We start from the raw sequence: 16,584 nt of genomic DNA on the forward strand, positions 1-16,584 counted from the left end.
GACTAGCCATTCAGTCTTTGATATTATTAATGCCAAGACTAGGAGCATTCATTGTGGACAATAAAGGGGGTGGTGTTGCCGCAGTGGATAAGATGCATGCCTTTGGTGTGAGAGACCCGGGTTCAAATCCACTGTGAGACACCAATGTGTCCCTAGTTGCTCCAAAGGCGTGTGACCTCTGACATATATAGAAATTGTAAGTCGCTTTGGATAAAAGCGTCGGATAAATGTAAATGTAAAGACTATACACTATACTAAAAACTACACATACATACATACAATGTAAGAAACAGTGATAAAAAAATAGTAAGTAATAGGAATATAGACTATGTAAATGATATCTATATATGCGAATGCATAGTATTAAATTATGTGCAAAAACAATAGTGCAATAACGTGCAACTTGAGATGAGGCTACATGAGTAATATTAACAAATATACAATGGTAGTAATAACAGCAATAACATTACAAATGTTCAATGAGATGAAACAATTTGAACCGATTGTTCTCTGAGATAGATAAGTCCACTAGCTAGCTACCCGTTTAAGAATCTAGTAGTTGAGGAGTTCCTTAATCTTGAAGTCCAGCAATTTACACTCCTATACCTCCTGTGTGAACAGTCTGTGTTCGGGGTGGGGTCTTTAATGGAGGCAGCTCTTATGAGGACTCTGCGATGGTAAATGGCTTGCAGAGAGAGCAGTGGGGTCCTGATGATCTTCTCAGCAGTCTTCACCACTCTCTGCAGACGTTTGTGGTCCCTCAGTGTAGAGCTGCCACACCATGCAGTGATGTAGCTGGTCAAGATGCTCTCAACTACACAGCTGTAGAAGTTGTGGAGGATCTTAGGTGACAAGCCAAACTTCCTCAGCCTCCTCAGCCAGGTGGGTGGTGTTGAGTGTCCAGGTGAGGTCCTCACTGATGTGGACCCCCAGGTATTTAAAGCTGCTTACTCTTTCCACTTCAAGCTTTCGGATAAACAGTGGCTGGTGATTTTTCCTTTTTTTTTTTGTCAAGTCCACTATCATCTCCTTTATCTTATACATGTTGAGGGTAAGATTGTTGTCACCAGATTGGCCACCTGTCTCCTGCCGGCCACTTCATCCCCGTTAGTGATCTGTTCTATCATTACAGTGTCACTAGCGAACTTCAGTATGACGTTGTCCTCGTGGGAGGCTACACAGTCATATGTGAACAGTGTGTGTAGAGTATGGGACTGAGAACACACTCTTGTGTGGTGCCAATGTTTGTAATGACAGTGTGTCTGAGGTGTGCCAGTCAGCGAGTCTAGGAGCCAGTCACAAAGTGTGGGGTGTAATCCAAGTACAATCAGTTTTTAGATAAGTTTGTGAGGGAAGAACATATTGAAGATAGAGCTATAATCAATAACGCATGTGTTATATAAGCATCCTGATAAAAGTGTCCTTATTTTCCAGGTGAGAAAGGGAAATATGGAGCAGGGGCGTAGATTACACTGGGGATGCAGGGCCATGAACCCCCCCCCCCCCCCCCCTTCCCCCACCCCATATTACATCACAGAAATTCGTCCCCTGCAATTTTTCAGTCAAATGAGTTTGCTTAGAGGTTTTCAAGAGCTGGTGTGAATAAATATAGATTTAAGCTCAAAGAGACAGGATAGTCTGTGCATGACCTGATATTTTATTTGGACCTAGAATACAGCAAGATGAACATAACGCGCTAAACACTTGCAGTGTGTGTTTCATTCATACTCGAAGCCAGTGGCGCTCTCCTGCAGAAAGTCATACCAGGAAATTCCTTATATGGACAAAAGCATCCAGCTTTTGCTGTATGAAAACAATTATTTCACAGAAAAACTGAAACTTTTGGAAACACAAAGACATTAATATACAATATATGGTTTTTCAAGTCAGGTCAAGTCAAATTAAGTATTTGAACAATGCAGTGTTAATTGACATAGTGTGTATTACAGTATAGAAACTATTTTGCCTTATTAGGTGATAAAAAGTGTTTATAGTATATAAACAAATAATTAAGTTGGCTTGAGAGAGCCAACTTACTGATATTGTATTTAAACTTCTTATTATTATTCTTCTGAGACTAAAACTTTTGACTGCTACTCCTCCTAGAGCTTTAACTCTACAAACTCCAAACTCAGCCCAGCTCTTCAGACTGATCTGAAGTTAGTTGCTATATCTTTTTAGACTGATCGGACTTAGACTTTTCATAAAACTGAAGATTAAAAATCATAAAAACTCCCATAGACTTACATTGAAAAGCCTCTGCTCAACTGAACATTCCGTCAAACTCCAACTGTCAAAAATTCAAATCTAAACACACTGAAGCCCATTAAACTCATAGTCTATGTACTATGTACATATTGTATGTACTATTACTAACCCATTCAAACTCATCTATCATATCATATATATTCATCTATCTATCTATCTATCTATCTATCTATCTATCTATCTATCTATCTATAATCAAACTCTATCTATCTATCTATCTATCTATCTATCTAACTGTTTCTATCTATCTATAATCAAACTCATCTATCTATAATCAAACTCATCTATCTATCTATCTATATTCAAACTCATCTATCTATTTATATTAAAACTAATCTATCTATCTATCTATCTATCTATCTATCTATCAAACTTCTCTATCTATATTAAAACTAATCTATCTATCTATCTATCTATCTATCTATCTATCTATCTATCTATCATCAAACTCATCTATCTATCTATCTATCTATCTATCTATCTATCAAACTCATCTATCTATCTATCTATCTATCTATCTATCTATCTATCTATCTATATTCAAACTCATCTATCTATCTATCTATCTATCTATCTATCTATCTATCTATCTATCTATATTCAAACTCATCTATCTATCTATCTATATTCAAACTCATCTATCTATCTATCTATCTATCTATCTATCTATCTATCTATTCAAACTTATCTATCTATCTATCCTAACAACATGCTAGTCATGCTAAAAATCATGCTAGCAACATGCTAGTCGCATGCTAATCATGCTAAAATCATGCTAGCAACATGCTAATCATGCTAAAATCATGCTAGCAACATGCTAGTCATGCTAAAAATCATGCTAGCAACATGCTAGTCGCATGCTAATCATGCTAAAATCATGCTAGCAACATGCTAATCATGCTAAAATCATGCTAACAACATGCTAGTCGCCTGCTAATCATGCTAAAATCATGCTAGCAACATGCTAATCATGCTAAAATCATGCTAGCAACATGCTAATCATGCTAAAATCATGCCAGCAACATGCTAATCATGCTAAAATCATGCTAGCAATATGCTAGTCGCATGCTAATCATGCTAAAATCATGCTAGCAACATGCTAATCATGCTAAAATCATGCTAGCAACATGCTAATCATGCTAAAATCATGCTAGCAATATGCTAGTCGCATGCTAATCATGCTAAAATCATGCTAGCAATGTGCTAGTCATGCTAAAAATCATGCTAGCAACATGCTAGTCGCATGCTAATCATGCTAAAATCATGCTAGCAACATGCTAATCATGCTAAAATCATGCTAGCAACATGCTAATCATGCTAAAATCATGCTAGCAACATGCTAGTCGCATGCTAATCATGCTAAAATCATGCTAGCAACATGCTAGTCGCATGCTAATCATGCTAAAATCATGCTAGCAACATGCTAATCATGCTAAAATCATGCTAGCAACATGCTAATCATGCTAAAATCATGCTAGCAACATGCTAATCATGCTAAAATCATGCTAGCAACATGCTAATCATGCTAAAATCATGCTAGCAACATGCTAGTCGCATGCTAATCATGCTAAAATCATGCTAGCAACATGCTAGTCATGCTAAAAATCATGCTAGCAACATGCTAGTCGCATGCTAATCATGCTAAAATCATGCTAGCAACATGCTAATCATGCTAAAATCATGCTAGCAACATGCTAATCATGCTAAAATCATGCTAGCAACATGTTAGTCGCATGCTAATCATGCTAAAATCATGCTAGCAACATGCTAATCATGCTAAAATCATGCTAGCAAAATGCTAGTCGCCTGCTAATCATGCTAAAATCATGCTAGCAACATGCTAATCATGCTAAAATCATGCTAGCAACATGCTAGTCGCATGCTAATCATGCTAAAATCATGCTAGCAACATGCTAATCATGCTAAAATCATGCTAGCAACATGCTAATCATGCTAAAATCATGCTAGCAACATGCTAGTCGCATGCTAATCATGCTAAAATCATGCTAGCAACATGCTAATCATGCTAAAATAATGCTAGCAACATGCTAGTCGCATGCTAATCATGTTAAAATCATGTTAGCAACATGCTAGTCGCATGCTAGAAACATGCTAATCATGTTAACATCATGCTAGCGACATGCTAGTAACTTGCTAATCATGCTAGCGACATGCTAGTAACTTGCTAATCATGCTAACGACATGGCTAGTCACTTGCTAATTATGCTAGCGACATGCTAGATACCTTGCTAATCATGCTAAGTACATGCTTGTCACATGATAGTCACTTGCTTGTAATGCTAACAATGTTAATCACTGTCATTTTTATACTTCTTAAACTTAAATCTTTTTAAACTTTTTAAACTTTTCACATTTTCAAACTATCTATCTACCTATATATCTATCTAACTATCTATCTATCTTCTGACTGTCTATCTATCTATCTATCTATCTATCTATCTATCTCTCTATCTATCTATATATCTATCTAGCTATCTATCTATCTTCTGACTGTGTCTATCTATCTATCTATCTATCTGTCTATCTGTCTATCTATCTATATATCTCAGACTGAAAACCATCAAACTTAAAACTTTTTAAACTTAAACTTTTCAATCTTTTCAAACTTTTCAAACTTTTCAAACTTTTTCAGACTTTCTGGTCAGGCTTTCTCAAGCCAACTTAAAGTTTGTCTTGACGAACTTTTTTATCTAGTTATCATTTGTTATTGTACAGCAGTTATTAGGGATGGGAACCAAAAACCGGTTCTTATTCATAACCCTGCATCTTTAATTACTGAGCACATTGATTCCAATGACGCACAGCCACAAACTCGTTGCGCTGTCCCGTCTTTAATTGCTGAACACATTGTTTCCCATGACTGTATGTGCACTTGCGCCTTTGATAACTGCACATCGTTTTGTCTGACTGTACATCTAACAGCAGCGCGCTGCACCTGCCGAAACCAAATTACATTATATTTGTCCCATATTGTCATTAATATACTGTACATACTGGCTTCAGCTTGGACCACTAAGTAAATAGACTGCTATTGTTATGCAAGTATGAGGGTTAGATAATTTAGTGTACAGGTCATTTCAAGAGTGATAAACAAAGTGATAGAAAATATTTATTTTAATGCATTTTAAATGTTTAAAAATGTGGAAACCACTCATTGCATCACACCATCTCCTGACTGCATTATTATTTGTAAAATAGGGACTTTATGGAGAGTGTCTATACATGTTGATAAGTTTAACCATTTATATTTCATTAATTAAGGTAAATTAATGAGTATCTCAGCCCTCAAGGGACTATTTGGCCAACAAGCTTATTCCTGCTTGAAAAGCAAAACGTTATTGATAGTGTAAAAAACATCAACTTTGAAACACATGCTGTTTGATGGACTAGCATTACTCAACATTACTTACTACCTTCAAGCAACGCTACATTCATTGAAGGTAAAATAGTAAAAAACATGGTTCATTTAAATGAAACCAGAAGCCGAACCAGAAAATTTCTAAAAATACCCCACAATACTTATGAAGATCTGTACACTGTAATATATGTTGCATTTTGACATTGCCAACCTTTAAATTAAGTTGACAGTTAGTAATAAACAGTATTGAGCATTGAGTAGTTGAGTATTGTGCATTTTTCCCTACCACTATTTCTCATTAATTGTTTATTGATTTTAATGGAACCGGAATCAGAACCGGAACCGAAACAGAAAATTTCTAACGATTCCCAACCCTAGCAGTTATAGATTTCAAAGTCAATTAAAAGCTAGAAATTAGGTAAATTTTAAAAGATGCCTATAGTATCCACTACCAGTCAAAAGTTTTTTAAAGAAAACTGTTCACCAAGCCTGCTTTGATCATAAAGTACAGTAAAATTTTGAAATATTTTTACTAGCCTATTTAAAATAACTGTTTTCTATTTGAATATATTTCAAAATGTAATTTGAGATTTCAAAGCTGAATTTTTAGCATCATTACTCCAGTCACATGATCCTTCAGAAATTATTCTGATATTTTGATTTGCTGCTCAAAAAAAAAAAAAAAAAAAAAAAAAAAAAAACTTATTATGATAATGCTTTAAACAGCTGAGTAGAATTTATTTTCAGGTTTCTTTGATGAATAGACAGTTCAGAAAAACAACATTTACCTGAAATATAAACCTTTTGTAAAATGATGTCTTTATCATCAGAGCAGTGGACACCAAGCAAGACAGACTGTGGTGGAGAATTGGAGGCCTGAACTGGCGAGGCAGTGCTCTGAGATTGAGGCGTTAAAAAGCAGCTAAGTCTCTGCAAGGCAGCACACGCCAGTGAAAATGCACACGACCATTTTGATGCAGTTGAGAGAGGTGCAAGCAGCAGCAACAGAAGCACAAAAAACACAGGTGCATCTAAATAAATTACAATGTCGTGGAAAAGTTCATTTATTTCAGTAATTCAAATCAAGTTGTGAAACTCGTGTATTAAATTCAACACACACAGACTAAAGTAGTTTAAATCTTTGGTTCTTTTAATTGTGATGATTTTGGCTTACATTTAACAAAAACAAATTATAATGCTTCGTAAGATCAATAATAATAAAAAAAATATATGAATTGTTGGCCTTCTGGAAAGTATGTTCATTTACTGTACATGTACTCAATACTTGGCAGGGGCTCCTTTTGCTTTAATTGCTGCCTCAGTTCGGCGTGGCATGGAGGTGATCAGTTTGTGGCACTGCTGAGGTGGTCTGGAAACCCAGGTTTTTTTGACAGTAGTCTTCGGCTCATCTGCATTTTTTGGTCTCTTGTTTCTGTAACAACTGGTGAAAGGAGTGGCAGGTAGCAAGTGCAGGTTAATAGATTTTTAATATAATGAAGGACACAATACATGAAGACAGAAACACAGGTGATACTTGGCCGGGGATATACAGTCCGAGAAGATGCAGGTGAGTGGAACTGCGGGGAAGCGAGCCAAGAGGTAAGTGATGAATCCAACGGTGAGATGAGATGAGTGGACTGGGTTCCGGGGAGACAAGAACATCCAACGAAGAAACAACAAAGAGAGCAGAACATGAGACGAGGAACTGAAACAACACTCTGACAAACACAAGACACTAGACAGGGCAATATATAGGAAGGAGTAATGAGGGACAGCTGTTGCTGATGACAATTAGCGGAGACACCCACAAGAAACAATCAGTGCTGTAAGACAAAGGCTTCACCCACATAGTGAAAAACCCCGTGATCAAGGTTTACCAACCGTGACAGCCCCCCCCCCCCTCTAGGAACGCCTCATGGAGTTCCCAGAAAGGCCCTACCTGCTGATTGTAATCATCAATAAGAGACTAATCCAGTATGTCCCTAGCAGGTACCCAACTCCTCTCCTCCGGACCGTAACCTTCCTGGTCCACCAGGTACTGGAATCCTCTTCCTCTCTGTCTCTAGTCCAGAATCCGATTTACCGAATAAGTTGGCTCCCCATCTACAAGACACGGCGATGGGGGAACTGGGGTAGGCGGATTATTGCGTGAATAAAACATGGGCTTAGTCTTGGACACATGGAAGGTGGGATGAATCCTCCTGTATGCCGGAGGTAGTTTGAGGCGGACTGTCACTGGACTTATGATCTTGGTGACAGGAAACGGGCAATAAATTTGGGAGCTAATTTATTAGAAATGGAGCGGAGCGGAATGTTGTTAGTAGAAAACCACACTTTTTTACCCACAACCTATGCGGGAGGCTTCGAACGGTAGCGATTGGCCTTGGCCTTAGTGCACTCCCTCATCCGGAGCAGAGTCTCGCGGGCTCTTGTCCAGGTGGACAAATGCATGAGCAGAGGGGACCGCGACTTCAGACTCCAGACTAGGAAAAACAGGTGGCTGGTAACCTATGCTACACTGAAATGGAGAGTGGCCCGTGGCTGACACTGGTAACGAGTTGTGAGCTTACTCAACCACAGAGAGTTGTTGGCTCCAGGAAGAAGGATTCTTGGAGACTTAACATCACAACGTTCTCTCTAAATCCTGGTTGGCTCTCTCAGATTGCCCGTTACTCTGAGAGTGATAACCTGAAGACAGTCTAACCGTTGCTCCTAACAATTTGCAAAATGATTTCCAAAACTTGGATATAAATTGGGGTCCTCTGTCAGAAACCACGTCTACCAGGAGGCCATGTAACCGAAAGACATGATCAATGAGAGTGACCACTGTCTCCTTGGCTGTAGGTAATTTGGGCAAGGGAATGAAATGTGTCGCCTTCGAGAACCAGTCCACTACAGTCAAAATGACCGTGATGCCATTAGAGGGCGGGAGGGCGGTAACAAAATCTAGAGCGATATGTGACCAGGGTCTCGAAGGGACAGACAGCGCATGAAGAAGCCCAACTGGACTTGACCTCCCATAGGAGTGATGAGATGATTATACTCTCAGGTAATAGGGTTTAATGTTTTTGGAACCCGGGCGGTAAGACAGAGAAAAATCAAACCGGCTGAAAAAAAAGTGCCCACCGAGCCTGCCTGGAATCGAGTCTTTTGGCAGTTCTAATGTATTCTAATTTTTTATGATCAGTCCAAACAATGAAAGGTACCCCTGACCCTTCCAACCAGTGACGCCACTCCTCTAAAGCTAATCTGACAGTCAATAATTCCGTTACCAATGTCATAATTGCGTTCAGCAGGAGATAAACTATGGGAGAAAAATGCGCAGGGATGCATCTTATCATCCAAGACAGCACGCTGGGAAAGAACTGCACCTACTCCCACCTCTGATGCGTCGACCTCCACCACAAACTGCCGTGTGGGATCAGGGGCTACTAAGATGGGAGCCGAAACAAAGCGGCTCTTGATGTTTGTAAATACAGTTTCGGCTGTATTAGACCACCTGAATGGAGTACCGGGTTTTTTTTTATTTTACTGTTTGCTTTGCGATGAGAGGAATAAGACATAATTCACCCCAATAAGATACGATGTGGTTGAGGATTTGAGAAATGGATTTCCTCAGAAAAAAGAATGAAGCACTTTATTCAGCAGAGATCATAAACATGAGTAAGCCTCTTTTTATTTATTTGTACTAGTTTTCACATAATGTGTAGACATTTTCAACATTAATAATAATAAAAATGATGATAATAATAAGAACAATAAATGTTTTTTTTGTTTTTTTTTAGAAAATTAAGATGGTTAAGAGGATTTCTGAAGGATTGTGTGACTGGAGTAATGATGAAAAAAAATAGTTTGAAAGTCAGCTTTAATTGTTCCTAATAAACTGTTTAACTGCTCCCCCAAGTGGATATTAAATTATGTTGTTGGATAATTAAATATATTCTAAATAAACTACAAACATAAAATTATATAGATTTATTTTATTCTCACATTCTTTCTTGTAACTCTTCCCCTCTCAGTGACACAGCTGACTGAAAGGCTCATTTTCCAGGTCTTTGTCTTCTCAGGTGTAAATCACAATGATATTCATGATAGTTGATGCCTACTCGCATATGACTTTTACCAACAAAAAGAGTCTTAGAAAATTTTTATCAATTTATTGTTTTCTGTGAGTAAACAAGATGATTTTCACATAATTTAGAAATAAAAATTCTAGACTACAAGCTCCAGTTCTCAAAAATCCCGAGAACCATTGTTCTTTATGTGTTTTTATTTTTGCCTTATTCAAGTGTTTTAACATTTTTCGTTTTTCACTAATCACGCATTACATTTTGTTTTCTCAAAAACACAATCATGTACATACATGCATTTCACATTATTATGTGCCAGTATTTATAGCCCATTTTGTGCTGATCACAGTGAGATTAGACTTTACCCATTTAGATATTTATAAGAAACTGAAAAAAGCACAAATGTCAGGGCATGACAAAACTTCTCCAGGCCCCAAAAATACCCTTAGACTCCAGAGGGTTAACCTTGTTGAGATCCATACGTATTCCCTCGGACGAGACGATATACCCTAGGAAAGGAACAGACTGTGCATGGAATACGCATTTCTCTACCTTGACAAAAAGACCATTCTCAAGTAATCTCTGGAGCACTCGTCTGACGTGTTGCACATGTTCCTGGAGAGATGAAGAAAAAATCAGTATGTCATCCAGGTAAACATATATAAACTGATCTACCATGTCTCTCAACACGTCATTAAAGAGCACTTGGAAAACCCCTGGCGAGTTGGAGAGCCCGAACGGCATCACCAAATATTCCAAGTGCACTCTAGGGGTGTTAAAGGCAGTTTTCCACTCATCCCCCTTCCTGATGCGGACCAAATGATAAGCATTACGTGAATCCAGTTTTGTGAATATGTATGCTCCCTGTAACCTCTCGAAAGCTGAAGATATCAACGGCAAAGGATAGGTATTCTTTTTCGTGATGTTGTTCAGCTCTTGGTAATCAATACAAGGTTGTGTCCATCCTTCTTACCCTCAAAAAAGAATATCGCCCCCGCTGGAGAGGAGGAAGGGAGGATGAACCTCGATGCCAAGGAATCAGAAATTTATTTCTCCATGGCCTCCCTCTCCGGAATAGAAAGAGAGTAAAGCTTGCCCTTGGGCGGAGACTTACCTAGAACTAAGTCTATAGCACAGTCATAGGGACGATGTGGAGGAAGATGAGCAGCACGGAACTTACTGAACACCTCCTTCAGGTCCAGGTACTCTGCGGGCACGTTTAATAAAACCATGGTTTCCTCTTGAAAGACAGAAACAGACACAGCAGGACAAACAGAAACCAAACAAGACTCATGACAACTTTCACTCCACAAGGTAACGGTGTTGGAACCCCAATCCACTCGTGGATTGTGTTAAACCAACCAGGGATGACCTAAAACAATGGGAGCGACAGGGGAGTCCATGAGGTAAAAGGATATATTTTCGGTGTGGTTTCCTGAGGTGAGCAGAGTTATAGGTTCAGTGGAATGAGAGACATGAGGCAGTTTCTGCCCATTGAGTGCGGTGACATGGATGTGACGAGACAAGGGAAGAACAGGAAGGTTCAGGTGACGTGCAAGGACAGTGTCAATGAAATTACCCTCGGCTCCAGAGCCCAGAAGGGCGTGACAGTCGTGAGTATGGTTCTCCCACCTCAGTTTCACCGGAAGGAGAGTTAAAGATGTGGTTGAGGACTTCCCGGCGGAAATCCCACCCAATAGTAGCCTCAAACTTACTACCGGGCTGGGTTTGTGATTGTAGACGGGACCGACCATGTTCTCTCGACTTGAGTGACCCTGTTCAGGAGAGTTGTGAATGCGTGACAGACTGGTTTGTTTACCAAGACGATTAATCTGGGCGTCCACACGAAGCGCCAAATTGACCAGACCATTGAGAGTTGGGGGCAACTCGAGGAGGTACATCTCCTTATGAACACGGTCGGCCAGCCCATGCAGGAATTGATCCCACTGCGCCTCCACGTTCCACTGGCAAATGGCCACCAAGGTGCGGAACTGTATGGAGTAGTCCGCCACTGACAGATTCCCTTGTCGGAGGCCTGATAGCTGGTGAGCGGCCTCCTTGCCAGCCACAGCCCGATCGAACACCCTCTTCATCTACTCAGAGAGGGAGTGGAACAAGGCGCAACACAGATGATGGTTCTCCAAGACCGCCGTCCCCCATAAGGCGGCCCTGCCAGAGAGCAAAGTGAGAGCAAACGCGACCTTGGACTCTTCCGTCGTGAAGGTGCGGGGTTGTAAAGCAAAGTGCATGGAACACTTGTTAATGCAAGTTCTGCAAAAGTTAGGCTCACCGGAGAAACTCTCTGGCACCGGAAGTTGCCTTGACCCCAGCCTCAGTCCATTCCTTGAGAAGTTCACTCAAATTCCTGAATCGATTTTGCTTGACTATCCTCATAAGGCTGCAGTTCCTTTGGTTGGTTGTGCATCTTTTTCTTCCACACTTTTTCCTTCCACTCAACTTTCTGTTAACATGCTTGGATACATGAACAGCCAGCTTCTTTGGCAATGAATGTTTGTGGATTACCCTCCTTGTGAAGGGTGTCAATGATTGTATTCTGTCAGATCAGCAGTCTTCCCCATGATTGTGACCATTTTGAAGCCTCAGGAAACCTTTGCAGGTGTTTTGAGTTGATGAGCTGATTGGCATGTCACCATATTCTGATATGTTGAGAATGTGAATTGATGTTTTTTTTTTTTTTTATGTAAGCCAAAATCACAACAATTAAAAGAACCAAAGACTTAAACTACTTCAGTCTGTGTGCACATAATTTATTTAATGCATGAGTTTTACAATTGGAGTTGAATTACTGAAATAAATGACATTTTCCATGACATTCAAATTTTTTGATGAACCTGTACAGTATATTTGATAGAAATGTCAGTAATAACTGAAACAATTCGAAATGAGACCATGCAATTCACATGCAAGTACTAAAAAGTAATAAAAAGATACTTTTCAAATACTTTTCAGATGAATTTGATTCTGTTAACAAATCTTCAAAATGCAGAATGATAATAATTTTAATAAAATAAGACAAACCAATAAAATGCTTTTTTTAGTGCCCTGATATAAATATTGTGTATAGTTATATATTCACATTACTTTGCGTTGTGACTAATAACGCCCTTCAGCTGTGATTTTGCTAACATAAACAATTCATATAATAATTGTCATGTTGTTGTCTTTCAAGTCCGAAAACTTTCCTTTCCTGTGTGCAGTGCAGTTTTACTGCACATACCCAGAACAGAAATTTCATGCACACTATCCATGTCAGACCCACTAGATGTGTTGGTGCAGCAAATGGTTCAGGATGGATGCAGGAGGATGAGTTTTTAGTTTTCCAACACCATTTTACCAAACACACAAGGTCATCACAAGAGTCCAAAGTACTCCTTTATTTGGATAATCATCCCATATGTCATTGTCTCCACCGAATTTTTGCAAGGAGCATGGGATTGTGCTGTTGACCTTCCCACCTCACTGCAGTTACAAGCTCCAGACACTGGAGAAAATTTGCTCAAAATCCAAAAGAAAGGTCTTCAGTTTGAAAGAAAAGATGAATGAAACAAGTCAGTCCTCTGAAGATTGCCTTGCGGTGAAGCATTTTCATCTTCTGTCCTTGGGGAAAAATAGGTTAAGTGTGTTTTCTGTGAGGGGTTGGCACATGAATTATGCACTGAGGGATATGAATATTATATTTGTCATGACTGTGATGAACAGTTAACATTGTATGTTAAATGTACTATTTTCACTTTGCTATGCATTGTTCAGATTTTTTATTTAATAAAATGTTCTACATTGATTTCCATGCAATAAAGCAATTAAAAGGCAATTTTAAGTTTGTTTTGTCAAGCTTATATAAAGAATTTTGCATACAGCTGCCTCACAAAAATGCAATTCCATTAGTCAAGTCACTTTTATTTATATAGCACTTTATACAATACAGATTGTGTCAAAGCAGCTTTATAGTGTTAAATAGAAAAACAGTGACAATAATGCAAGAGGACAAAATAGTAAACAATCAAGTTTTTAGTTAAAGCCATAAATCCAAATGATAATTGCAATTATTATAATTTCGGCATATGATTTAGATTCATGATTTTTAACTATACTGCTCTTTTCTTGCATATCTATCCATATGTATCGATCCATAATAATGAATGGTTTGATAGATGCGTGGATATCTATCTAGGTGCACAAACAATATCCACCTCTGGTATAGACAGAATAGGGTAACACTTTCTATGAAGCCCATATTTATAATACATTATAAAGGTATTCTTAAGACATTATAATGAATGCATAATGCATTTTAAAAAAAACCTTATTATGTGTTATCAACTTTTGAATATTCATAACAACAGTTATAATACATCATAATACGTATATGTGGTTATAAGTTTAAGAGTATGATTATTTATAACACACAAAGAACACTGTATTAAATCTACTTCATTTACAGTATAATAGACTGTATCATATCTTGAAATTAAGATCTGCACAGTATCTTACTACAGCTTGTGAGTGGTTAGATGTTGAGTGTTACTGTGGAGCTAATGTTAATTAATTGATGTGAGCTTAATACTCCAACTGAAAAAAATTACATTTTTTATATGGCTAAATTTTATTTTCATGGTCCCCTTAATCAATCGACTATAAGTGACTTTTCATCTACATGCCAGCTCTCTCATTAGAGTATTAGATGCTCAAGAATGGTAGAATCTAGTATGGAAGAATAAGATGACACTTGCAAAGACACAGTTAGTTTATCTGTTGGTTAACCATCAAAATAAAGTGTTGGCATATATTTACAGTGGCAGACATACTAATACTCTAAAGACCACTAGTTGTTATGTAGATACAGTTACTTATTAACAGCTGTCTAAAGGGTCCCATCAAAATAATCAAACTGATATTACAGTAAAAAATAGTTCAAATTATAATCCATTGTAAAAGTGGATGCAACGTGTTCATTGTGTTATAAATAATCATACTCTTAAAAGCAATAACCACAAATAAGTAATTATAATATATTTGTTATGCATATGCATGAGATGACAACATATTATAAGTTTTTTTTTTATAATGCATTAATTATAATGCTTTAAGAATACCCTTATAATGTATTATAAATATGGGCTTCATAGTTTTACCCAGAATAGTATTTGAATATTTGTGTTCAAGTAAAAAAAAACAAAAAACAATTAAATAATCAGTTAATCAATCAGTTCAAATTGTGTTTTACAATTAACCCCACCTGTTGGGTAAGGTGTAACATTTGTTCTTCTGTCACTTTCATTGTAATTGTACGAAAATGGTAGGTCCTAGAAACAAAGTGTTTGTTTGTAGCAGATGTGTATGTTACTTGTGTAAAAGTATTAATGTAACATTGAAAAATTTATTTGAATTGATTTTAATTGACCAAAACCAAAAAGTGTTTGCCCCGCCCTCCCATATTTTTATTCATTCTGTTGCACATTCTTAACACTTGTTTTTTTATACACAGGGAAATGCAGGGTTTTCAAATGACTGATTTATAGTACAATACTGTATAACGTTTCTGAAATAAAACTCAGAGAGATGAAATTGTTTTTGTAAATACAGTATTGTTCAAAATAATAGCAGTACAATGTGACTAACCAGAATAATCAAGGTTTTTAGTATATTTTTTATTGCTACGTGGCAAACAAGTTACCAGTAGGTTCAGTAGATTGTCAGAAAACAAACAAGACCCAGCATTCATGATATGCACGCTCTTAAGGCTGTGCAATTGGGCAATTAGTTGAAAGGGGTGTGTTCAAAAAAATAGCAGTGTCTACCTTTGACTGTACAAACTCAAAACTATTTTGTACAAACATTTTTTTTTTCTGGGATTTAGCAATCCTGTGAATCACTAAACTAATATTTAGTTGTATGACCACAGTTTTTTAAAACTGCTTGACATCTGTGTGGCATGGAGTCAACCAACTTGTGGCACCTCTCAGCTGTTATTCCACTCCATGATTCTTTAACAACATTCCACAATTCATTCACATTTCTTGGTTTTGCTTCAGAAACAGCATTTTTGATATCACCCCACAAGTTCTCAATTGGATTAAGGTCTGGAGATTGGGCTGGCCACTCCATAACATTAATTTTGTTGGTTTGGAACCAAGACTTTGCCCGTTTACTAGTGTGTTTTGGGTCATTGTCTTGTTGAAACAACCATTTCAAGGGCATGTCCTCTTCAGCATAGGGCAACATGACCTCTTCAAGTATTTTAACATATGCAAACTGATCCATGATCCCTGGTATGCGATAAATAGGCCCAACACCATAGTAGGAGAAACATGCCCATATCATGATGCTTGCACCTCCATGCTTCACTGTCTTCACTGTGTACTGTGGCTTGAATTCAGAGTTTGGGGGTCGTCTCACAAACTGCCTGTGGCCCTTGGACCCAAAAAGAACAATTTTACTCTCATCAGTCCACAAAATGTTCCTCCATTTCTCTTTAGGCCGGTTGATGTGTTCTTTGGCAAATTGTAACCTCTTCTGCACATGCCTTTTTTTTAACAGTGGGACTTTGTGGGGGATTCTTGAAAATAGATTAGCTTCACACAGACGTCTTCTAACTGTCACAGTACTTACAGGTAACTCCAGACTGTCTTTGATCATCCTGGAGGTGATCATTGGCTGAGCCTTTGCCATTCTGGTTATTCTTCTATCCATTTTGATGGTTGTCTTCCGTTTTCTTCCACGTCTCTCTGGTTTTGCTCTCCATTTTAAGGCATTGGAGATCATTTTAGCTGAACAGCCTATCATTTTTTGCACCTCTTTATAGGTTTTCCCCTCTCTAATCAACTTTTTAATCAAAGTACGCTGTTC

At 38.0% G+C, this 16,584-nt stretch overlaps 1 protein-coding gene across 2 annotated transcripts in view; it reads right to left on the reverse strand.

Annotated features, from left to right (window-relative positions):
* Positions 1–15,152: 15,152 nt before the first annotated feature.
* The window catches only part of LOC127969170 (GTPase IMAP family member 8-like), a 451,440-nt gene continuing 450,008 nt past the window's right edge, over positions 15,153–16,584 (reverse strand). For both annotated transcript variants that reach the window (XM_052570952.1, XM_052570946.1), the window contains exon 4: positions 15,153–16,530. The gene's annotated coding sequence lies outside the window, so the exon portion shown is untranslated. The remainder of the gene's footprint in view (positions 16,531–16,584) is intronic.

The sequence above is a fragment of the Carassius gibelio genome, chromosome A4, assembly GCF_023724105.1.
Source record: "Carassius gibelio isolate Cgi1373 ecotype wild population from Czech Republic chromosome A4, carGib1.2-hapl.c, whole genome shotgun sequence".
Classification (NCBI taxonomy): Eukaryota; Metazoa; Chordata; class Actinopteri; order Cypriniformes; family Cyprinidae; genus Carassius; species Carassius gibelio.